At 42.0% G+C, this 25891-nt stretch overlaps 1 pseudogene; it reads right to left on the bottom strand.

Annotated features, from left to right (window-relative positions):
• Positions 1-4941: 4941 nt before the first annotated feature.
• LOC148038275 (histidinol-phosphate aminotransferase, chloroplastic pseudogene) lies at positions 4942-5717 on the bottom strand (annotated as a pseudogene).
• Between the last annotated feature and the right edge of the window lie 20174 nt (positions 5718-25891).

The following is a 25891-nucleotide window of genomic DNA, read 5'->3' on the forward strand; positions in this document are numbered from 1 at the left end:
TGAGTCAATGAACTTAGATAGTGTCCAATTTGCAGCCACTCATCAACATAAAGTTCTTCAATAAAGGCTTCAACAGTAGATACATGACAATCATGAACAAGGACAGAAGCTGCAAACTCTGCCTCATCATCTTCTGCAAGCATTGACTCCTCATCCTCATATCTCGCTCTAGATAGCATGTCAGCAACTGGATTATCTTTCCCTGCTATATGTCGAAATTCTGGATTCAATGATTTGATATAGGCAATCCACCGAAGCATCGCTATATCTGGAGTCGAGCAACTAGTAATCATGCCAAGCAAAGGCAAACAATCTGTTTCCACAACAACTGAAGCTCCAATGAAATACCCTTTATCACACTTCAGTGCAGTAACTACTCCCCACAACTCTCTTTTGATCTGCGGATACCTCCTCTGTCGCTCATTAAGAACTTTAGCTCCAAAGCGGATTGCATATCTATTTCCATCAACATCATCCTCTCCCACTGCCCAACCTATGCCAATAGGGCTAGTATCAACTGTCAACATGATCGGCCGTCCACACTAATAATCCGCCTTACGAAGAGTAGGAGCTGACTGCAACAGCTTCTTGAGTTTACGCATGGCTTTCGAATGCTTCTCATCCCAATGAAATTTCTGCCCCTTTTGAAGCAGTTGATAGAGAACATCTGCTATATGAGCAAAATGAGGAATCCAAATCATGTAAAATACACAAGCTCCCACAAATCTCCGCACCTCTGAAGTAGTCGAGCAATACTCTGCAATCCTGCTTATGGCATCCACCTTTGCAGGTGAAGGCTTCCTACCATAATATCCAACCATATGCCCAACTATGATGACTTCATTAACACCAAAGACAAATTTCAGCCCTGAAAGAGTCAACTTTACCTCCTCTAATTGTGTCAATATTTGCTCACAAGAAACCAAGTGGTCAGTCACAAACTGTCTACATCCACGCAAATCAAGACTTTCATTCTTTTCTTCTTCTGCACAACCCTTAATAGGCACATCATCTAGGAAAGGCATGGTATATTGCGGAATATAGTCTCGTAGAACTCTATGCATAGAATTCATCATATGAGCAACTGAGTTTGTGGCACCTTGAGGCAAGGTACACATCCTCACAAGACCAATAGGTGTCCGCATAGTAGTAATATCCCTGCTTTCCAAGGCAAGCTGAAACTGATCATAACCTGAATAGAATTCACCTAGAGAATAGATGGCTCGTCCTGCAAAAGCCTCAGCAAATTCATCCACAACTGGACCTGTTCCCACATTCCTGCTTGTCACTTTGTTCACGGGCTGCATATCCTGAATAAATCTCAAAGTACCATTCTTCTTTGGTACAGTAAACCACCTGTTAGAATAGGGTGCAGAAGAGGGTTCCAAAATCCCCATCTTAATCTTCTCATTCAGTAACTCTATCAGCTTTGGCAAGTGTGCTTTAGGCACATGTATAGGATGTATATTCCATGGTACATGACGAACAGTGAAGATGACCATAGGTACAACCAATTCGGGACTAATGCATCGAATTTCATGTGGAAAGAAAGCAAATGCCTTACCATGACGTCCAAGCATCTCTCTAAAACATTCTTTTTCCACTGGAAGAAAGAAATAATCATTTCCAATTTTGAATTCTGCAAGAGTTTCAGCTGTAAATTTATGTCCAATATTTGCAGGATCTCTCAACATAGGCTGCTTCATAGCTTTTTCAATCTACTCATCACTATCAGGAGGAAGTGGCCCTGCAACCGGCTTAACCTTCTTATCAACTGTTTTATACTTCGTGTCAACCTTGGCATCATTCAAGCACTCTTTTCTTTGCTGCAATTTTTGCAAATTTTCAGCAACTCTCAACTCTGTTGGCTAAAAATTTTTAGCCCTTTGCTCTATGGACTGCATGGGTGCAGCCTGAAAATCTGTATGCTGAAATTTTTCAGCATTCACCTCTGTTGGCTGAATGGATTCAGGCCTCGGCTCTATGGACTGCATGGGTGCAGCCTCATACTCCATATGCTGAATTTTTCCAGCATTTAACTCTGTTGGCTGAAAGGTTTCAGCCCTCTGCAACTCTGTTAGCTGATCAAGATCAGCCATAAATTCAGTTTGCTGAGTTTTCTCAGCCTCTAACTCTGTTTTCAGCATAAAACCATAAATTTTCTGAAACATATCCAAGGTTTGCAGAGGTATGATCTTTAAACCCTTACATACATCAGTTTTCAGCATTGCTCCCATCTCAAACAATGTATCTGCATAAGACATCCCTTCATACAATCCATCTACATGCTCTTCTGCTTGCAAAATACGTGCATTCTTCAACTCTTTCTCCTTACGACCAATGTACTGCCTGGCAGCTCTAGGCAAATCTAAAATTTTCTGATAACTCACTGAACTATCTGAAGAAAAACCAGCAAAATTATTGGAGAAAGACTGGCTGCCAGGAGGCGAGATCTCCTCTTTTCTCCGCTCCGTACCACTGGCGTCTCGCAAGACAGCGGTACCTAATGAAAATCTAACTCCTTCGCAGGTAGTGGTGCCTCACGCAAGGAGTCCCTGTTCCTCGGATGATTTACCCCAATAGTCATAAACTGAACAGCTCGCATACCATCTTTACTGCGTATCCGTGCATAACTTGACCCGTCATCCATCACTTTCGTTTCCATTCTTGCTTCTGTAATGAAAGGCTGTCCAAGAATAATCGGATAAGAGCAAGAATCCTGAACAAAGCAATGATAATCCTCTTCAACATTACCAATAGAAATTATGATACTCGGACAAGCAGCATACATATCACCAGAAGTATTATTGGCGGCTCTCATGCGCCAGCCATGCTCTGCATCCATAGGCCACTTGCCACTCTCATAAACACCTCAAGCAATAAGATTAATCTTAGAACCATGATCGACTAAAGCAATCAAAGAAATTTGTTTCTCTCCAATTCTTACCACCGTCTTAGTGGTTGCTCTAGCCCAATGGCTTCGTGAAAAATGGCTGCAAGGAATGAGAATAGAGGTATCATCATCTTCATACTGCATAGGCTAAACTATTTTCTCCAATTGCGGATTAACAGAAGCATTCTCAGCCATCAGTGCATCATCATGCTCTTCCCCAAGAGCTCCATGCCACAATCCCTGTAAAGCAGGTCCTTCCATCGCATGTCGTTTCCTCCGCAAAAGAACCTGCATCTGATCCTGTATTTCTCTTCTAGCAATCCCAAGAGCTTCTCCAACAGTAAAAGTGACTTTACTATTCAAAATTCTTTCATGAAAAATCTTACTCATATCCGTCTGCATATCAAGGTCTGACAAGAGCTTGAATCTTGGCTCCTTTCTTGGTTGCCTCTTCTCTTTCATCTGCTTGTCTCCCATAGGTTGTTCAGGACCTGATTGAGCTGGAAAACTTGACATAGGTGGAGTTGTAATAGGTGGTGAAACAAAGTCACCCCCTCTAGTCTTTTTGGAGGTGCTGGGACCCTCCTCATATCTTCTTCTCTTTTCCTCAACCATGGCATCTAAACCCTATGTTTTAGCCATATAAGCAAAAATAGAATACCTGTCAACAGGAGAATCCCATCCCGATCTCCTCGGATGCTGGAGCCCACACAAGTCACAGTAGATGCCTGAACTTTCCCTCTTCTCGCTATCTCCAAGGTAGAGGACCATAAAGCAGAGTCTCCATCTAATTTCTGCTCAAGCTGGACTCCATAAGCTGAAGCATCTCCTCTAACACTCACATAAGCTGATCGCGTAGCCATATCATCAACAAGCTTCTTCATGCCTCCCTTATCGAAGTTCGTGTCAAGAGGAGCGCCAGTCTCTGTCAGCCATATCTTCCCATCTTGTTCCCAGAACACTACATTCTTCTTACGCGCTTCCTGAAAAGCTTTTCCTGTAAATCAGCATCAGCAGCTTGTAAAAATAACTCCACTTTCTGCATCTCCAAAGCTTGCTGCTCAGTTCCATCCAACTGATCATAGTGGCTCTCAAACTCTCGTAGAAGAGCGGTAACTGAAAGTCCCTTATTAGGCATAGAAACCCATGCTAAAAAATTCCTGCGATTCATAAGAGTTGTATCCTCCAGGAAATATTCATCTTTTAATGCCTTCTTAAACTCTGGCCAACCTGCATGTGTTTCTTGAATTTCTGAAATGCAGACTTCAAGAGTGCGCACCATGATCCGCAAGAAGTAGCGGCTCCAAACATCTTCAGAAACCCCAAAAAACTTCATCTTTTCTTCATACAAATGCAAGTAAGTTGACACTTGCTGGCCATTAAACTGCTTCATCTCCTGTCGGACAGCTTTCAAGGCATCCATGGCATCACTATCACGTTTTGCGTGAGCTTGCTGCTGCATATAAGTGGTAAATGACTGAAACAGGTTCTTCATGACATTATCATCTGTCATCTCTTCTTGCGAGTTACCCATCTTGCTGAAAAGTGACACAGCACTTTCACGTCGGGTTCACCACAGATGTCGTAAAGTTCACGCAAAGGCTGCAGAACACAGGGTTTAAAATACAGCAAGGGAAGAGGCTAACAAGAAGAATTCAAATATTTGATGCCAAATTTCACTATATTTCTTGTCAAGAGTGTTACAAGAAGTTCCTGATCAGGAAATTCTGGTGGCACTTACATTGAACAGAAGAATGGACATTATCTAGTAATCTAGTCAAACATGTCCTTTAGTGCAGAGAACCATCTGTTGATAAAATGTTATAACAGGAGTAAGATGCATCATAGTACAAATGTTTCCATCCTAGTTTGCTAGAACAGCTATCAAACTTTAGTTTCCCAGCAATTTCAAGGAATATCAACAGTTATCCTTCAGCTGTTCATGAATCCGATTTTGATTCATTAGCACAACCTTGAAGACTTGCTGTATTACAAACTTCATAGTTGTAGTTCCAGTAAACCTTGAAAGCAGTCTGGAGGCTTCACATTCATTGCAGTTCCTTTCTAAGATCTCTCATTAATCTGTTTGTATGTTTTGGCTTTTCCACTGATATATGAATAAACCCCTTAAGCTCTTTTTTTTAATCATAGTGGCGTACCATTACACCCTCCTTAGCAAGATCCGCCTTCAACTGTCCTGCACTGTGACCACCTTTAACTCCACAGAGGATGAAATTTGCATGACTTGGATAAGGTGTGAAAACAGGAAAAGTGTGAAGCAGCTTAAATAACCGCTCTCTTTCAGCAACTAGAGCCTCTTTCACATTCTTGAGGTAGCCTAGATTGCTTAAAGCAGCGCATGCAGCCAATTTAGTAGCTACAGAGACATTATATGGTTGCTTAGCTCTCCACAAGTAATTGATAATGCTCAATGGGAAGCCACCATAACCAACACGCAGGCCTGCCAAGCCTGCACGTTTGATGAAAGTGTGAAGCACAATAAGATTTTCATACTCCTTTACCCAGGTAATTCGTGAAGGCTCTCCAGAAAATTCAATGTATGCTTCGTCCAACAGCGTGAAGGCTCTCCAGAAAATTCAATGTATGCTTCGTCCAACACAACCAATATAGGTACAAATTTTGAGCCGCAGCTGTTAACAAATCTCCAGACAGGAAACTGCGACGTTTGTTGTTGGGGAAATCAAGGCACGATTCTGCAACCCTGTTCAGAGACGTCTTTTATTCGATTCTGTTTTTCCCGTCCTGGATGGCGCACCAAGCATGTTCCAGAGCTTAATGGTGCAAACACGAGAGGCAGACACATCGTCCTAATTCTGCAACTTGTTAGTCTCGTGAGAGGAGAAAGAAAAACCACTCTTCTTCGAATTCGATTGATGAGAGAGATTGACAAACGTGGATGGATGAGGATTCTATGCGCGTCCCGATACTCTCTCCTCTCCCTAGTTTGACCGATTGCTGGTTTTTAAACTACTGCTTTTCTTCCTTCTTTTCGTTGTCAATGTGTTTTTCTTCTGCTCCACAGTGCGGTGTTCTCCTCCTTCCGCAGTGTACAAGCTCAAACCAACAAGGCCTTTCGGAGCTCACAAACTCTTGGATTTGTTGACGTTGGATACCTTGTCATTCTTCCACACATATGCTAATACAATCATTACCAATCTAGCACTGATCAATCAACCTTAATTGTAATCTGTCGATAACCAGTTAGCTGATCGAAGCGTGTGAAACCGCAATGCTGATTATTCTCCTTCTTCCCTCCCAAAGGCACCTAAAAAATCCCTTGTTTTTTTTTAACCAAAACATGCTTTTTCCCTCCAAAAACGGTTTTTGAAACCAAATTAGTCTCCCCTTCTCCTCTTTTAGTTGAGCAGGGATAAAAAAGAACCTCCTCTTTGACAAGATAGTTCCTATACACCCTTACAAGATCTAGGCACCAACATTGATTTTGACTTTGAGATTTATCTTTGAAGTCATGCATTGCCCCTTTTTCAGTCAGCTTTACAATGAATAATCTGCGCATAAACTTTGACTTCGGCCTTGAAAATTGGATGGCAAAATACTCCCTCGGTGCTCCACTAGTGCTTTGCTCGCTTAAGCAGCTTTTGAGAGACTTCCTTCAACTTTATGTCATGGGAACTTTTGAACTTAGATGATCGCTTCCATAATCCTTCCTTTGATTCCATAATTCCCTGCACTTTTCTTAGAGATCATCATTAACGTTAACAACTTGATAATGTCCTTTGGCATCAGTTTTTCATATTTTTATAACACACACACATCATGCATCCAAATAAAATCATACACATACACTAACGGAATATATACATTAGATGCGGATTATCATAATGCATCTCACACACAATGAATCACACGCAGAAAATAACACAAATGCACAACAAAAGAAATGGAGGTGTATACGACTTGTATGCGTAGCAGCACGACACCGCTCTTCACAAGAAAGGGCCGAATCGCCCATTTTCAGTGATTCAGACACCATCGGACTATCAAGGTAAAGATTTCAAGAGCTTGATTGATTGTGGCAGTACACATTTCTTTATCTCAACAGCTTGCGCAAGAAGATTAGGAATAGCCACAGTAGAAGCACGTACCTTACTTGTGGAATTAGCAAATGGTCGTGAGGTCACTTGTACCAGGCAAACTGCTAAGGTGGAATTCTTTCTGGGAGGAAAGATGACTTTGGTCAAATTCAAAGTTATGAACTTAGGTATCCATGAGTGTTTACTCGAAATGGATTGGCTTAAACCTAATGACGCCCATATTCATTGTGGAAAGGGCCAAGTTTCCTTTCGAAACTTTGAAGGGGAATTGGTCACAACACAAGGAGAGACTGGAAAGCCGAAAATTCTATTGGCGAAAGCATCTCAAATTATAAAGTGAGTTAGAAAGGGAGTACCTGTGTACTTGATTAAGCTCAATAAGTTAGATTAGAAGTAGGAGTCTAGTGAAGAACCTTCATGGCTAAAGGAGTATGTAGACGTATTTCTTGAAGAGTTGACAGAACTTCCGCCTCAAAGAGAAGTGAATCATGAGATCAAGCTAGTACTAGGAGCTCAGAGGGAGAGGAATGAGAGAGAGAGGAGAGAGAAAAATAGAGAGGGAGGGAGAGGAATGAGAGGGAAAGGAGAGAGAAAAGGAAATGAGAGAGAGTGGAGAGAGAAAAAGAGAAATATCATTAAATCTAATAGGGAAAGAGAGAAAGAGAGGGTGAGGGCGAGGGAGGGAGAGGAAATAAGAGAGGAAGAGGAGAGAGAAAAAGAAAATGAGAGAGAGAGAGAGAGGAGAGATAAAAAGAGAAATATCATTAAACCTAATAGGGAAAGAGAGAAAGAGAGGGTGAGGGCGAGGGAGGGAGAGGAAATGAGAGAGGGAGAGGAAGAGAGAAAACGAAATATTATGTGCTAGATACTGAGTACTAGGTACTAAATACTAGTGTTCAATGATACTATATGCTAGGTCATAGAAAAAGAGAGAGATGGAAGGAGAGGATAACAATCTAAGAAAAGAAAAGAATGATAATAAAAACAAATTGTTTGTTGTAACGTAGAAAAAATGGAAAACGAAGAAGGTCATGTTGTTCAAGATCGCGAGGCGTATCTTAATCAGCGTGTCCCATGTCCTTGCTCTCAATGCAAGTTGGCAATTAGATGAAAACACCGATTGTCTATAGAATACGTACGACAATTTGGCGAGTTTCAATCTGAGATCATTGATCAGGGGATTGCGGATTTTCAACAAACAGTAATTTGAAGTTAATATCAATCATGCATTGTACTCGCAAGCTAATTGAATACCATATACAATAAGATTGGGTCTTGTTGGCAAATTTTCTATCTAGGGAGGTGATGTCTCGTACCAAGGGGGAGTGCACCCTTTGTGGCCAATTAGAAGAGTACGTGGGCGGGCGATAGATGGAGTGCATGAGCCAATCCACCACTCGCAAGGCCAATCTATACCGTCAATGCCAGAGGAGACAGGCAACCTTCCAGACCTACCTACAATCTTAGAGCCTGAGATGGAGGCAATGATCGATGCATTGATTCCCATGGATGTCGAGACTTCTGATCCGCTTAGAGAGGAAGCATCCATACCATTATATGATGGGTGCCGAGTATAGACACTGCTTGCACTCTTAAGTGTGCAAGCAAAATACGGTTGGAGCGATATGAGTGTGATCAAGTTGTTCAGGTACCTTGTACATACGCTTCATTGATTTATTTTTTCGGCACTATTATTACAAACATTTGTGCTTTTTCAAGGTGTTTTATGATTTTTTTCAGGTTATTGAAATATCATATATTACCATGTGTAAATACCATACCTGAGTCTCGTGATGATGCACGACATGTTTTACAGAAGCTTGGCTTGGACTACAATAACAGCCATGCATGTATCAACGATTGCATACTGTTTCGAGGAGAATACGAGACTATGGAGACATGTCCAAAGTGTGGTGCTCATAGGTATCGACAAGACTTGCAAGGGCAAACCATCCCTCAAAAATTTCTCAAACACTTTCTGCTCATCCCCCGCATAAACCACATGTTTCGTACATCCGACATGGCGAGCTTGACAACGTGGCATGCGCAGAATAGGTCCACAGATGGAGTTCAATGAATATCAGCGGATTTGCGTGCATGGAGCCACATTGACTCAACCTTCCTAGGCTTTTCCCGAGAGCCAAGGAATCTTCGGCTCGGTCTTGCAATGGATGGCGTGAACCCATTCGGTCTGCGCTCAACTTCTTAGAGTGTGTGGCCTATAGTCCTTGTCAACTACAATATCCCTCCATGGATTTCTATGAAGAAAGGACATCTCATCCTTAACTTGCTCATCCCAGGCCGCTACAAAGTAAAAAATATGGACGTGTATCTTCGTCCATTAGTTGATGCGCTTAAGATTTTGTGGGAGGAGGGGGTCACCATGCAAGATATGAGCAGGCGCGATGGTCAGCGATCACCCAATATTCGAGCCATTCTCATGTGGACGATGCATGAATTTCCGGGATTGGACATATTGTAATGAAGAAGACCTAGGAGAGAGAAGGAGAGATTGCACAGAGGAGGGAGAAAGAGATAGAAAGAGGGTGACAAGGAGAGAGAAAGACTAGGAGTAGAGAGAGAAAGACAAGAAGAGGAGAGAGAAATGGCTGGCAGCCATGCAAGGACAGGGAAGAAGGTGAAGAAGGTGAAAGGACAGATGTATATTCATAAAAATGGTCCCTATGCAATGTCCCTTACACCTTTTATATTGAGGTCAACTTGACCTAAGTATTTCTATAACATTCTAAATTTTCTTCGCGTGAACTACCTCTTATATGAAAGAGGGATAATGATATAAGCATTTTTGAGAATTTCCTAATTTTTTTTCCTATTCCCCTCCCCAACCGACTGTCGTGTTGGAGAGGGAGGGGAATAGAATGCATGGGAAAAGCTCCTCGGTGGAGCTCGTTGGTCACAATCCGCCATTGCACAAACACGTAGGGGAGGAAGGAGTCCCTCCCCCTTACTTATATAAATTGGGGGGGGTCGCCGTGAAGGAGGAGAAAGCTGCTACTGTGAGAGGGGGGCAGAAAACGGAAAGAACATGGAAAGGCTGCGCCCGCTGACGCTGTGAGAGGGAGAGGATAAGGCGCTGATGTACGCGGAGGGCCTCGACGATGTCACTCTGCTATCGGCTGCGCCCAGCCATCAGAGCGCCACCTTCGGCGTTGGCTTTGATTCCCCCCTCCTGCCACATAAGAAGCTATAGAAGCTTCTGAGGGGAAGCTTCTAAGCGGGCTTTATAAGCCCCCTTTCCCCCCCACAAGAACTAAGGCCTTAAAGGTCTTATTACCCTTACCCCCCGTGTTTAATCCCTTAAACCCCTATGCCTTGGCTTTGGAATCACCACCCTCCCCCCCCCCCCCCCCACCCCCCCGGGTTTTAAAACTCTCTTAGTCCCCCTTCCCTTGGGCTCCCCTGCATGTTTAAACCCTTGGCCCCCTTCCCTTGTGCCATTTTGGAACCTCCCCCCCCCCCCCCCCCCCCTCGTGTCTTAAAAAAACCCCCTTAGGGCCCCTTCTTGTGGGATTGGAGATTTTCCCCCATAAAGGGGTTTTGACCTTAAAGGTCTTATCTCCCCGGTTTTTATTTCCTCCTTAAGGCCCTTGTTCATTATAACCTTCGGGACTACCCCCCTTATATCTTCTCCTAAGGCCTCCTTAGGCCCCCTTTTCCAATAGCCTTTAAGGATACTTTTTTCCCCCTTGGAGTTCCTCCCTTAGGATTATATAAGGCCCTTTTTCCCTCAAGAGAATTTGTCCTTAGCCTTTCCTTGCTCTATACAAAATACCCTTGGGGCTTTGTTTTTTTCCCCACTCGTAAAAGGAAAGAGAGAGTTGAGGGTCTTTTAACACCTCCCTTTCCCACTAAAAACAAACCCTCGTAAGGGATTCCACACCTTGTTATTCCCCGTTCGTGCAAGTCCTTACAAAGGCCATTAAGTCTTCCCCATGGCTTAATGGGTCTTAGTCGTGAAAGATTTTGAAACACTCCTTTTGATTTCCCGACTCCAAGGAGGAAGCCTTCTAAAACTACTTCGACGGGATGGTGCAAGTTATTGCAAAAGAGAGCCACGGTGGAATATCAAAAAGGAGTTGTAAAGCTGCTTCCACGGTGGAAATGCCTCCTAAGAAAGTCCAAGGTGCAGCCGCGGGAGGGTCATCTCCTAGCATCCACGTGGATATCTCACCCCAAACCTAGGTTTTCCTTCCTAATTTTTAAATGTTGAAATTCAATCATGCAAGGTTAATTGTTGGAAATAGGATATATTTTTGTCCTAGATGCTCACAACGAAGGAACTTAGTCATCAATACTTTTAAATGAAACATGCAAATTAAAGAAAGCATTAACGCATTTCTAGCAAATAGCTTTATGCATTGAAATGAATTTTAAACTAGATTAATGTCCATTAAAATAGTATACTTTGTTTAAGCCTAGATGTATAAACTACATATCGTACTATTAACCCATATCCTCTTCGCAATGAATCATCATGGAAAGTGCAAGCATGAAAAGATTCTTATGATGCATAAACTCTAGGAATTATCATTTGTCAACTGCATAGATTATCAAGAAAAAGGTTGCTTGTTTAGCATAAATGTTATTCACAAGTTATAGGAAGATTAGTTAAAATTAGACTTATCTATACCTGACCTTAAATAGATAAGTTAGGGTTGAAAGAGCAATTTACGCATAGACAACGAGTCATATGTTTATGAAATGATAACGTAGCTATCTTCTAGAGTTAAACAAATTGGCATAAACCTAAAAACCGCGGAGTGCTCATTTAGAGGGGGTTAAATTCCAATAATTTCACTAGGAATTAATACGTAACCTAATTGCTACATATTGCTAAATTTGAAACTCCTATACCTTAAATACTTGCCCACATTCACTGAATGTAGGGATAGTGAAAATGTAATTGGAAAGTGAGCTAGGGTTTGTCTCTAAGAATCTTACAAGATGAAACTTGGAAACCCTAGGTCTAACGACGTCAGCCTAGTAACCTGAAACAGATTGTTTCGTGACTCCACCCATTTTCTCATAGTTCGATGCGACACTTGCGCAACAAGTGGGGATTCATATGATCTTGTGATTGGATCACAAGGGAATGGCCAAGTTCTCGCAATGAAGTTGGCATGTCCTTACGCAAGTTATCTTGCAAGAGGATGAATAATCATCCTAATTTAGTGGTCTTTTTTGAGTAAAGAAGATTGATTGGAAACTAAAGACTAGCCCATAAACTGAAGTAACCAATGAACTTAAGGTTTGACCAAGTTGGGTTAATAGTGTATGCCCTAGCCTAGGATATAGGGGATCTTGCCAAGTTGCAAGTCATCTCGGATCGAGTGCTGGATGCATTCGAAAGGAAGGATTCATTCCTTAGAAGTTTGCCAACAAAAAAAAACCATCAATGAAAATGTTTGTGCTTGCTACAGATTTTAGAGCACTGTTTGGCTTTGTTTGATCAATGAATTAAAAGATAAATGAATATTTATGCTTCAGGTTGAAGTCTTGAAGGGAGATGCCACTTCAGTTACCCCCGACTGCATGCCTGACCCTAACCAAGGGGGTTGTTAACCATGCCGGGAAAGTGGACCGAACCCGCTGTAAGAGGTCTCTCTATTGAGAGCTACTTGGAATAGGAGGATGCTTGGGTGCCAGAGGGGGCTCTAGCCATAAATCCCTCGCCTTTTGGGCCCTACACAAGAGGCTAAAGGGACTTGGGATTGGATCTCGAGGCCCGCATACTATTCTATGGGCATAAACTTGGATTAGTGATCCTTGTGGATTGCTGGATAGCCTTTGGGCGGATTGTGGATAAGCCTACGGACTGGACTCTTTGTATTTCAAAGATAAATATGATAACGTGTTAATAAGGAACTTATTTGATATTGTTTTTCTATGTCAAGTGATAAGATTACGTGAAGGAACTAGTGCCTAATAGGTTAATTAAAGAAGTTGGTTGGAACTTTTCTCTAATCACGATGGACAGCTGGAAGATCGTCAAAGAATACGAACAACAAGAGCATTGACCTAGAGTTATATTTAAACCCGATTTACCCTGTTTTAGGGGAATGGAATGGGACTATGCCTTATGGCAGAGAGGTTGAGCTTTGCATCCCTCTCGTTTTCCATTCTCCTTGAACCAAGTGCAGCGTGAATCAACTTCGAACCTAGCGTTTCTGTGTAAACTAGTTCACTTGGGTCTGACGCTAGTGGCTGTTAGGAAATGACCAATCAGGAAAACCCTAATTTACATCGATCCTAAGTGGGAACAGCCGGAATACTTCTGCTATGTGGCAGATGCGGAAAGCCCTACATCGCAAACCCTGTAACATTCCATGGGAGTGCCAGGCAGAGCTTTCTAGACATCCTTTCTGATGGACTGCTGAGACGTGTCCTGAAAATACAAGTGGACATGTTACAGTTGGTATCAGAGCCGACCAACAACGGAATTGTTTTTATAAAATCTTAATAAGATGAAGTAAAGCAAATGTTGTTGTCCAAACATTTCCTTACTTTCAATGCTATCTTGCAGAATTACGAAGCGTGGAACAAGTTCTTAGTATTTCGAGTCATATTTATGACTACAATGCATACTCCGCATTATAGGCAAAGGGTTGAGATGATAAACATCCTGGAGCAAATCTATAATCCATCACCCTTGTACATGGAACCAGGATGGATGGGTGCCTCAGGAATCTACTATATAGCTGCCCACTGGTTTGCTTATCTACAAACCAACCTAAAGAGGATCAAGTGGTTGGAAGACCTGAAAGTCGTGAAGCTATTCATTTTTGTGGAAGCTCATGTAAACTCAACTTTACATATTCGAGGTCGGAGGGTTGAGATGAACCCATATGTATATGAGGAAGTAACCCGTGTAATCCCCGCCAACAGGATGAAAGTGTTGGGCCACCATGAGAAGAATGGATTCCAATGGAAAAGATACCTTGAACTTCCAATGACATACCGATTCCTGAAGATCCATGACCTGAAACCATACTATTATACAGTTCCTGTAGATAAATGTAATACAACATTGTTCTCCCCAAACTAAATGTAACAGTTGGCTTATCATCGCAAGAAATGTTATACTCCGAAAGAGCTATGCCCATATAAATACAAATAAGGCTTCTTTTTATCAATGTCTGATTATGCATGAGATCAATTGATAAAAAGTTTAGTAGCTACATTGCTTACGTGATAGCAGAAATGAAGATGTAATATAAATCAATAACGATTATAGTATAATAACGTTAAGAAACTTTTATCCAGGCACAACCCCAGGTACAGGTTCCTAGTTCGCCTCCTATATCAAGTACTGCTGTAATCCAGGAGAAGAAGTTTCTTCTCAAGTAGATTAAGCCGCTCGAGTTTGACGGGAGAGGCAAGTCCGTTTAAGTTGATGCTGAAATTTGGATTGAATCCATGGAGGATTACTTCAAAGCAGCCGGTACTGCACCTGCCAATCAAGCTATGCTCGCCAAGCTAAAGCTCATAGGCGAAGCCACGCTTTGGTGGAAGCAATGGTGCAGGGATCAAGGGATCGCAGAGGGATCCGTTACCTGGGAGAAGCTAAAGAAAGCCGTGCAAGGAAGATACTTACCACCTGCATATCGCACATAGAAAATGAATGAGTTCTATGAGCTAAAACAGCTGGGACTCACGCTTAATGCATACTATTCTAAATTTGTCTCACTTCTTAAGTATGCGCCACAGATGGACATGACACAACAGGTGTCTAATTTTTGTGCAGGTTTAAATCCACCAGTAAATACCCATCTCGAATCTATGCGTCCATCAGATCTTTAGGATGCACTCATTCGAGCGGCGCCTATAATTCAAAAGGTGCAGACTAGACCAAGGGTAACAAAACTTGGTCTTATAATGATCCGAATAGAGGAGCATTCAGACCTCAAATAAATAGAGTTCAAGGTCATAATCAGGGACAAAGAAAGAAAGCAAGGACTAACAACATCAACAACTTTGTTCCTACTCAAGGCAATGGCCGAAACCTCTGTTATTTCCACTGCAATGAGCCCAGTCACTTCAAGAGGCAATGTCCCAAGCTTGGTGGAGGACATCGCCAAGCGCCTTTCCAAGGAACAGGTTGCGGTTAAGGAGCCACTACCTGGGGCAGAGGAAGAACCACCTGCATTGCCAATAGGCAAATGTGGAAAGAAAAAGAAGAAGAACATCTGACCATGGAAGCAGAGTTTGAAAGGGCGATAGTCCATGCCACTCTACATAAGAAAGGCCCGAATTGCCAATTCTCAGTGATTTAGACACCGTCGGACTATCAAGGTAAAAGTTTCAAGACCTTGATTGATTATGGAAGTACACATTCCTTTAACTCACCAGCTTGTGCAAAAAGATTAGGAATAGCCACAGTAAAAGCACCTACCTTGCTTGTGGAATTGGCAAATGGTTGTGAGGTTATGTGTACCAGGCAAACTGCTAAGGTGGAATTCTTTCTGGGAGGAAAGAATACTTCGGTCAAATTCAGAGTCATGAACTTAGGTATCCAAGAGTGTCTACTCGGAATGGATTGTCTTAAGCCTAATGACACCCACATTCATTGTGGAAAGGGTCAAGTTTCCTTTCAAAACTATGAAAGGGAATTAGTCACAACTCAAGGCAAGACTGGAGTGCCAAGAATCCAATTGGCCAAAGTATCTCGAATCATAAAAGGAGTAAGAAAAGGATTACAAATCTACTTGATCAAACTCAACAAGTTAGATCAGAAACAAGAGTCTAATGAAGGACCTTCTTGGCTAAAGGAATACACGAACGTATTCCCTGAAGAGTTGACAAAACTCCCACCTCAAAGAGAAGTGGATCATGAGATTAGGTTAGTACGAGGAGCTACGCCAATTGCAAAGAGACCTTATAGAATGTCCATACCAGAAGCAGTTGAGCTGAAGGAACAACTCAAGCAACTACTAGATCAAGGCTACATCCGGCCTAGCAGTTCACCGTGGGGAGCTCCAGTATTATTCCAGAAAAAGAAATATGGGACACTTTGACTATGTATTGATTACGGAGGATTGAATCAATCAACGGTCAAGAACAAGTACCCTATTCCTAGAATACATGAGCTTCTTGATCGTCTTCAAGGTGCAAAGATCTTCTCCAAGATTGATCTTAGGTCAGGTTATTATCAGATAAGGATCAAGGAAGAAGATATCCCCAAGACGGCCTTCAATACAAGATATGGGCACTTTGAGTTCCTAGTTATGTCATTCGGACTTACGAATGCACCTGCCACTTTAAACAAGTTCATGTAGGATATCTTTAGGCCATATCTTGATGATTTCGTGCTTGTCTTCTTTGACGACACTTTAGTATATTCCAAACAAGAAGAAGATCATGAACCCCAACTTTGGATTGTCCTTGAGACAATGAGGGCGCATAAGCTATATGCTAAGATGAAGAAGTGTGCATTCTTCAAGCGTCAAATTGAATACCTGGGATTCATAGTATCAGCAGAAGGAATCTCAGTGGACCTAGGCAAGGTTAGAGATGTGCTAGAATGGCCAATACCAACATCTATCAAAGAAATAGGCAGCTTTCTTGGATTGACAGGATGGTATAGGGTCTTCATCAAAAACTATGCTTTGATTGCAGCACCTTTGACGGACTTACTAAAGAAGCAAACAACCATTGCATGGTCAACTCCTGAACAAAATAGCTTCAATAGATTGAAGCAAAGTTTGCTATCATCACCTATTCTAAAACTTCCAGACCTCAATAAAGAGTTTGAGGTAGTAACTGATGCTAGCATACTTGCCTTGGGGTGTGTACTTATGCAGGAAGGTCATCCAGTAGCATACTCTTCAAGAAAATTGAAGAGTCATGAAAAAAATTATGCTACGCATGATCTGGAATTGCTAGCTGTCATCCATGCTCTAAAGCTTTGGAGATCAACATGAGGCAACGTCGGAGGATTGAAGTGTTGGAGGAATATGACTTTGAAATCAAGTACCGACCAGGGAAAAAAAATGTAGTTGCTGATGCACTTAGTCGAAAGGCATTCCTTAATTCCCTAATCTTGCAGAATCCATCAACAATCAGATCTCTAGCTACAAAAGTATCTATGCCAAACAACCCAATACTTGAGTTAGCTAGAGAGGATGCATGCCATGATCTGGCCTACCAAAAAATGCTAAGGGAGATCTCTATCAAAGATCAGAACCAAAAGCTGTAGGCTAAATATCATGAATTCTCTATCATTAGTGGACTTGTCTACTATAGAACAAGGTTGTGTGTACCAGCAAGTCAGTCACTTAAGTAGAAGATATTGTGGGAAGCTCATGATTCCCCTTTCGCAGGACATCCGAGCTATGCCAAGACTCTTAATGCAGTTAGGAAGAGCTACCATTAGGAGAGGCTCAAAGGTGACATTCTCAAATATGTCACCGAGTGTTTGTCTTGTAAAAGTATCAAAACCAAGCATGTCAAGATGCCAGGGAAATTGCAACCGCTTGACATTCCCCAAATGAAATGGGAATTGATCAGTATGGATTTTATTGTAGGCCTACCCCAAGTTCAGGGAGGATACAACTCCATCATGGTTGTGGTTGATATGCTTACTAAGGTTGCATACCTTATTCCAGTAAAGACAAACTATAAAGGCTCAGACATTGCAAGATTGTCTATCAAGGAGATATTCAAGCTACATGGTTTACCCAGAAGAATCATTAGTGATCATGATTCTCTCTTCAGGTCACACTTTTGGAGAGCTATCTTTGAAGCTATTGGGACTCAACTCTGCTTTAGCATCGCTTACCATCCCCAAACATATAGACAAACAAAGCGAGTAAATCAAGTCATGGAGGACATGCTTAGGCCATATTGCTGTCGTGAGCCAAAGAGGTGGATTCAATACTTGCCTTTAGTTGAATTTTCCTACAATGCTTCTTACCAACAAAGCATTCAGACGACCCCTTTTCAGGCATTGTATGGTCATGACTGTCGAAGTCCCCTAAACTTTTCAGATCCAACCTTAAGGGTTGAAGCTTCAAGGCAGATGTTGGAAGAGATGGATGACCAAATAAAGTCAATAAGACAGGACATCCAAGCTGCCAAGGATAGATAGAAGGCATACGTGGATTTGAAGCATCAAGATAGAATCTTCGAAGAAGGAGACATAGTCTTCATTCGCGTACACCCAAAGAAGAGTTCCCTATCCTTAGGAGATTGCAAGAAGCTAAGTCCAAGGTACTGTGGGCCGTACAAGATCCTCAAATGCCTAGGACCTAATGCTTATAGATTGCAACTCCCTGAGAATCTAAAGGTTCACAATGTATTGCATATCAACCTATTGAAGAAATATGTACCTAATCCTAACCATGTACTCGATAACCAACAAGTTGTAATGCCCAGTCAATGAGTCCTTGAACTAAGGCATGACAGGATCTTAGACGTTAGGGAGAGACAATTAAGATCCAGAACCTTGAGAGAATGCCTCGTCCAGTGGAAAGATTATCCCGAAGAGGATGCCACTTGGATAGATGAAGGCACTCTTAACCATCAATATCCCCAGTTTATCTCGAGATGAGGACATCTCGATTCCTCTAAGGGGGAGAGAATATAACATTCTAAATTTTCTTCGTGTGAACTACCTCTTACATGAAAGGGGGATAATGATATAAGCATTTTTTAGAATTTTCTAATTTTTTTTTTCCTATTCCCCTCCCCAGCCGACTATTGTGCTGGAGAGGGAGGGGAATAGAATGCATGGAAAAAGCTCCTTGGTGGAGCTCGCTAGTCACAATCCGCCGTCGTGCAGACACGTAGGGGAGGAAGGAGTCCCTCCCCCTTACCTATATAAACTGGGAGGAGGGGGGGGGGGGATCGCCGTGAAGGAGGAGAAAAAATGACAAGTGACGGCCTACTGCTACTGTGAGAGGGGGGGCAGAAATTGAAAAGAAGACGGAAAGGCTGCGCCCGTTGATGCTGTGAGAGGAAGAGGACGAGGCATTGATGTACGCCGAGGGCCTGGACGATGTCACCTCTGCTGTCGGTCACGCCCAGCTGTCAGAGCGCCACCTTCGGTGTTGGCTTTGATTCCCCCCTCCTGCCACGTAAGAAGTTATAGAAGCTTCTGAGGGGAAGCTTCTAAGGGGGTTTATAAGCCCCCTTTCCCCCGCACAAGATCTAAGGCTTTAAAGGTCTTATTACCCTTACCCCCCGTGTTTAATCCCTGAAACCCCTATCCCTTGGCTTTGGAATCACCCCCCTGGGTTTTAAAACTCTCTTAGCCCCCCTTCCCTTGGGCTCCCCTCCATGTTTAAACCCTTGGCCCCCTTCCCTTGTGCCATTTTGGAAACCCCCCCCATGTCTTAAAAAAACCCCCTTAGGGCCGCTTCCTGTGGGATTGGAGATTTTCCCCCATAAAAGGGTTTTGACCTTAAAGGTCTTATCTCCCCGGTTTTTATTTCCTCCTTAGCACCCTTGTTCATTATAACCTTCGGGACTACCCCCCTTATATCTTTTCCTAAGGCCTCCTTATGCCCCCTTTTCCAATAGCCTTTAAGGCTACTTTTTCCCCCCTTGGAGTTCCTCACTTAGCATTCTATAAGGCCCTTTTTTCCCCAAGAGAATTTTTCCTTGGTCTTTCCTTGCCCTATGCAAAATACCCTTGGGGCTTTGTTTTTTTTCCCGATCGTAAAAGGAAAGAGAGAGTTAAGGGTCTTTTAACACCTCCCTTTCCCACTCAAAAAAAAACCCTCGTAAGGGATTCCACACCTTGTTATTCCCCATTCGTGCAAGTCCTTACAAAGGCCATTAGGCCTTCCCCATGGCTTAATGGGTCTTAGTCGTGAAAGATTCTGAAACACCCCTTTCGAATTCCTGACTCCAAGGAGGAAGCCTTCTAAAACTACTTCGACAGGATGGTGCAAGTTATTGCAAAAGAGAGCCACGGTGGAATATCAAAAAGGAGTTGTAAAGCTGCTTCCACGGTGGAAATGCCTCCTAAGAAAGTCCAAGGTGCAGCTGCGGGAGGGTCATCTCCTAGCATCCACGTGGATATCTCACCCCAAACCCACGTTTTCCGTCCTAATTTTTAAATGTTGAAATTCAATCATGCAAGGTTAATTGTTGGAAATAGGATATATTTTTGTCCTAGATGCTCACAATGGAGGAACTTAGTCATCAATACTTTTAAATGAAACATGCAAATTAAAGAAAGCATAAACGCATTTCTAGCAAATAGCTTTATGCATTGAAATGAATTATAAACTAGATTATTGTCCATTAAAATAGTATACTTCGTTTAAGCCTAGATGTATAAACTACATATCATACTATTAACCCATATCCTCTTCGCAATGAATCATCATGGAAAGTGCAAGCATGAAAAGATTCTTACGATGCATAAACTCTAGGAATTATCATTTGTCAAGTGCATAGATTATCAAGCAAAAGGTTGCTTTTTTAGCATAAATGTTATTCGCAAGTTATAAGAAGATTAGTTGAAATTAACCTTATCTATGCCTGACCTTTAATAGACAAGTTAGGGTTGAAAGAGCAATTTACGCGTAGACAATGACTCATATGTTTATGAAATGATAATGTAGCTATCTTCTAGAGTTAAACAAATTGGCATAAACCTAAAAACTATGGAGCACTCATTTAAAGTGGGTTGAATTCCGATAAATTCACTAGGAATTAATACGTAACCTGATCGCTACGTATTGCTAAATTTTAAACTCATATACCTTAAATACTTGCCCACATTCACTAAATGTAGGGACAGTGAAAATGTAATTGGAAAGTGAGCTAGGGTTTGTCCCTAAGAATCTTACAAGATGAAACTTGGAAACCCTAGGTCTAACTATGTCAACCTAGTAACCTGAAATAGATTGTTTCGTGACTCCATTGTCTCATAGTTCAATGCGACACTTGCGCAACAAGTGCGGAGTCATATGATATTGTGATTGGATCATAAGGGAATGGTCAAGTTCTCGCAATGAGGTTGGCATGTCCTTACGCAAGTTATCTTGTAAGAGGATGAATAATCATTCTAATTTAGTGGTCTTTTTTGAGTAAAGAAGATTGATTGGAAACTAAAGACTAGCCGATAAACTGAAGTAACCAATGAGCTTAAGGTTTGACCAAGTTGGGTTAATAGGGTACGCCCTAGCCCAGGATATAGGGGATCTTGCCAAGTTGCAAGTCATCTCGGATCGAGTGCTGGATGCATTCGAAAGGAAGGATTCATTCCTTAGAAGTTTGCCAACAAAAAAAAAAACGATCAATGAAAATGTTTGTGCTTGCTACAGATTTTAGAGCACTATTTGGCTTTGTTTGATCAATTAATTAAAATATAAATGAATATTTATACTTTAGGTTGAAGTCTTGAAGGGAGAGGTAGCTTCAGTTACCCTCGACTGCCTGCCTGACCCTAACCAAGGGGGGTTGTTAACCACGCCGAGAAAGTGGACCGAACCTGCCGCGAGAGGTCTCTCTGTTGAGCGCTACTTGGAGTAGGAGGATGCTTGAGTGCTAGAGGGAGCTCTGGCCGTAAATCCATCACCTTCCCGGCCCTACATAAGGGACTAACGTGACTCGCGATTGGATCTCGAGGCCCGCATAGTAGTCTACGGGCAGAAACTTAGATTAGTGATCCCTGTGTAATGCTGGATAGCCTTCGGGCGGATTGTGGATAAGCCTACGGGCTGGACTCTTTGTATTTCAAAGATAAATATGATAACCTATTAATAAGGAACTTGTCTGATATTGTTTTTCTATGTCAAGTGATACGATTACGTGAAGGAACCAGTGCCTCACGGGTTAATTAAAGAAGCTGATTGTTACATGTCCAACTAATGTGTTAGGTAATTAAATAACTAAAAAAACCTGAGAAAAGTGCAGAGGATGGGCCATAGGTCTGTCCTACAGATGGGTGGTCCCGGTTGGCCAAGAACTTTTCTCTAATCAAAGAACATGAACGACAAGAGCGTTGACCTAGAGTTATATTTGAACTCGATTTACGCTGTTTTAGGGGAATGGAATGGGACTATGCCTTATGGCAGAGAGGTTGAGCTTTGCATCCCTCTCGTTTCCCATTCTCCTTGAACCAAGTGCAGTGTGAATCAGCTTCAGACGAGGCATTTTTGAGTAAAGTAGTTCGCTTGGGTCTGACTCTAGTGGCTGTTAGGAAATGACTAATCAGGAAAACCCTAATTCAGGTCGATCCTAAGTGGGAACGGCTGGAATACTTCCGCTACATGGCAGACGCAGAAAGCCCTAGATCGCAAACCTCGTAACATTCCATGGGAGTGCCGGGCAGAGCTTTCTAGATATCCTTTCCGATGAACTGCAGAGACGTGTCCTGAAAATACAAGTGGACATGTTACAATTTCCCTCCATTACAATCCATCCCCACTCAAAATGAAGTTTTTGTCCTCGAAAACGAAGATCGGACTTATTGGTATAGCCAAGTAGTGGGCTGCAGAGTAGTACTCTGTACAACATTACAAGTGTCAAAAGATAGTGGGGGGGATTCTTGGCATAGACCCAGTAAAAGATTGCGTAATATTCAAGAGTAGTAGCAGTCGATGCAGAGGGTCAAGGTTAACTTGTAGCCACGTGGATCAAAAGGGAAAGTGGTATTGTTGCCATGCATTGGATCATCTTCCATAAGGTCAAAGTCTAGTATAACTGCAAGCATGATCAGTATGGTGGTATTCTCTAGCTCTTCCATAAGCCTCTCAAGCATCACCATGCTCTGTATGACTGAAGCATATGAGGTTGAAGTCACCATTGCATGGACTACATCAGCCCCTAAGTGCTCCATATTCATGGACCCTGCATTCTTAGTGATGTCCAAGCATTTAAATTGCAGGTCTGTGTACTGAAGGGGCTCCTGCATGGGGTCATGATCATCCAAATCCACGTGCTGCCCATGATCTTCTTTCTTGAGCTGAAGTTCTCGTTGTGGACCCATACCAAAATGGTCTTCAACAAGATCTTCTCCATCCTTTGTATCATAATACTCTAATACCAAAAGTATTTTGGCAATCTTTGCCTTGCATGTGGCTTGATGATTACAAGATATTGGCTTAGCACATCGATAGCATAAGCCCGTAGAGCATGCAATTTCCGTATCGTATCACTAGTAAGGTGTCTAATGCGTTTAGCCTTAGATAGCAATTTACACACATGCTCATTACCATCCGTCAGCTCAATAATAGTTCTGACATGCTGCTCATAGTCATCTTGCTGCTCATGTACAACAGATGGCTGTCCATGCTCATGCTGTCCATATGGACCCGTAGAGCATGCAATTTCCGTATCGTATCACTAGTAAGGTGTCTAATGCGTTTAGCCTTAGATAGAAATTTACAAACATGCTCATCGCCATCCGTCAGCTCAATAATAGTTCTGACATGCTGCTCGTAGTCATCTTGCAGCTCATGTACAACAGATGGTTGTCCATACTCATGACCCTAATGCTCATTCTGTCCATATGGATGGTCATACCAATGTGACTGCTGCTCATAATGATATTCATGTTGTCCATACTGCATATGGTGATAATAGTCCTGCTGCACATCAGAGGGACAATGTGGTTGAGCATATGCATTTGCTTCCACTGATGTTTGCTGCTCACGTACATAAGCATGCTGCTCATATACAACAGATGGTTGTCAATGCTCATGACCATAATGCTCATGCTGTCCATATGGATGGTCGTAGCAATGTGGCTACTGCTCATAATGATACTCATGCTGTCTATACTGCATGTGGTGATAATAGCCCTGCTGCGCATCACATGCATAACCATCATAAGCATGCTGCCTTTGATCATTGATCCCACACATTGCTCATGATGTCCATAATCTCTATGACAATGCATGTCACAAAAATGTTCATGCTACTGCCCAAATACATCTATTTGATGTTGCCTACTACCAAAACCTTGGTCATATTGTTGCCCATAAACATGCTGCCCAAGATTTCATGATGACTGTCCAACATGACTACAATGGTGTCCTTGCATCCTAGGCTGACCATAAGTATGATGATTGGCAAGTCCATGAGCATAGGTATCAGCATGATGTCGGTCATAATCACTTGCTCGCCACTCCTGCATTGCATTAGGGTCTCCATAAGGCAGTTGCCCATATGGTTGTGTGGCATAAGAATCTCCATATGCATGCTACTGATAGGAACCATGTTGTTGTCCATAGGGAAAATGTGGTTAAGTATATGTATACATGCTGCCTACTAATGTTGCTCACTATTGCTTTAAACTTTAGACCACATAAGCAATTGTTGCCCACTATTGCTTCAAGCCTTAGAACTGCTGCTCAATGCTGCTGCAGATTTCAGACCACTTAAGCAACTGTTGCTCACTATTTAGGGCTCACAAACATATTCATCACTACTGTTTGCATTCAGAGCATCTTTATTCAATGATGACAATTGAGATGTAGTCACTGAGTATTTTGCAAGTGCATACAACACACTGTTATTGTCAGAATAGAGTGTTTATGGATCAAGCATCAGTATTCACTATTTAACTCTGCTATTCTTATTCCGCAGGCTACTATTGTAACTAATGTGTCCAGCAACCAACCTGCAATCTACTTCAGATCTATCAATCTCCCTAAATATTCACACAGAGCCTTCAGAGAATGCCTCTAAATGTTATAACTAATGTGTCTACAACATATATGAACTGAATGCTATTCACACAAAGCCTTCAGTTCCAGCAACCAACCTGCAATCTACTTTAGATGTGTCAATCTCCCTGAGTGATGTAAAGAGACTGTCAAGAAACCTTAGAGCTTTGCAGATTTGACTGTTGAGATTCACTTTCCTTCCACTAAAACCATCAATCTTGCATTACTGATCCTTTAGCAAAGAAGATGCTCATTAGTTTCGAGTCTGAGATCGATGGTTAAAACTCTGCAGCCAACAATCTTGCATATTGCAACATCTCTTTTGCTTGGTTGAGTCACTATGTATCAGAATATTCCCTGTTGTGCTTGATGTGGAAAATCCAGAGTTTAAGGCCAAGCTATACTAAATGGTTGAGTTAACACAAAGCTTAGTGAAATTGATAATAAAGATGCTCCACATTTGTAAAGAATTTGCATATCTCTTCATTGCATATGTCTTCATTGCCTCTCCACAGGGCATGCCATATTTTAAGTCTGATGTTGTTGGAGCTTGGGATGAAGATAGTTGCATTGCATTCTATGTAGTCACAGCCTCCTCTTCTATAAATCAACAAGCATTTGCGGAATTAGCAGTGAACCATATTATCCAATTGAAATTTCAGTAACCTCAACACTTGATAAAGTAACTGCAAGCATGCTGCCATTTTTATGGAAATAAAAGGTTGTTCCGATCTCCCTTGCATGCTATCTCTCACAATAGTCTGGTTAGGTACTGCTTTCAAGTATACATGATTGTATAGCCTCAAGGATGAATCACAGATTGGGCAGGGAAATGTTGCAGTAATGCTTATGTTTGGGGAAGACACAAGGAAAGAGAAGAAGGATTTTTGTAAATTGAAGAGATTTCTTGTGTCAATGCTCAATTGGTTTGAAGCCTGTAGTCTGCTGAACCAAGTTGCAATGAAGGAAGATAAGAGATCAGATCTTTGTATGCTCTCACTGTCAATGCTCAAATGGAGTGTGTAGCTCTGGCTTCTTTAACACCAATGAGGATGCATAACCAACATAATTCACTCACCAACAAATCGATTTCTGCAGACCAGTTCTTACATCTTTTGTATTACCACACTTCATCAATAATGACTCCATTATTGCACAGACCTCACAACCATCACAAAATGACTAATGTCTGCATGTACTTGTTCTTCACCAAGGAAAATGCAACCTTATGATGAAACAGCTTGGGTGCCAAACTCAAATTAGTACCTGTAACCTTC

Source organism: Lygodium microphyllum, chromosome 3 (genome assembly GCF_053477565.2).
Source record: "Lygodium microphyllum isolate KBCC chromosome 3, Lygodium_microphyllum_v1.1.10, whole genome shotgun sequence".
Classification (NCBI taxonomy): Eukaryota; Viridiplantae; Streptophyta; class Polypodiopsida; order Schizaeales; family Lygodiaceae; genus Lygodium; species Lygodium microphyllum.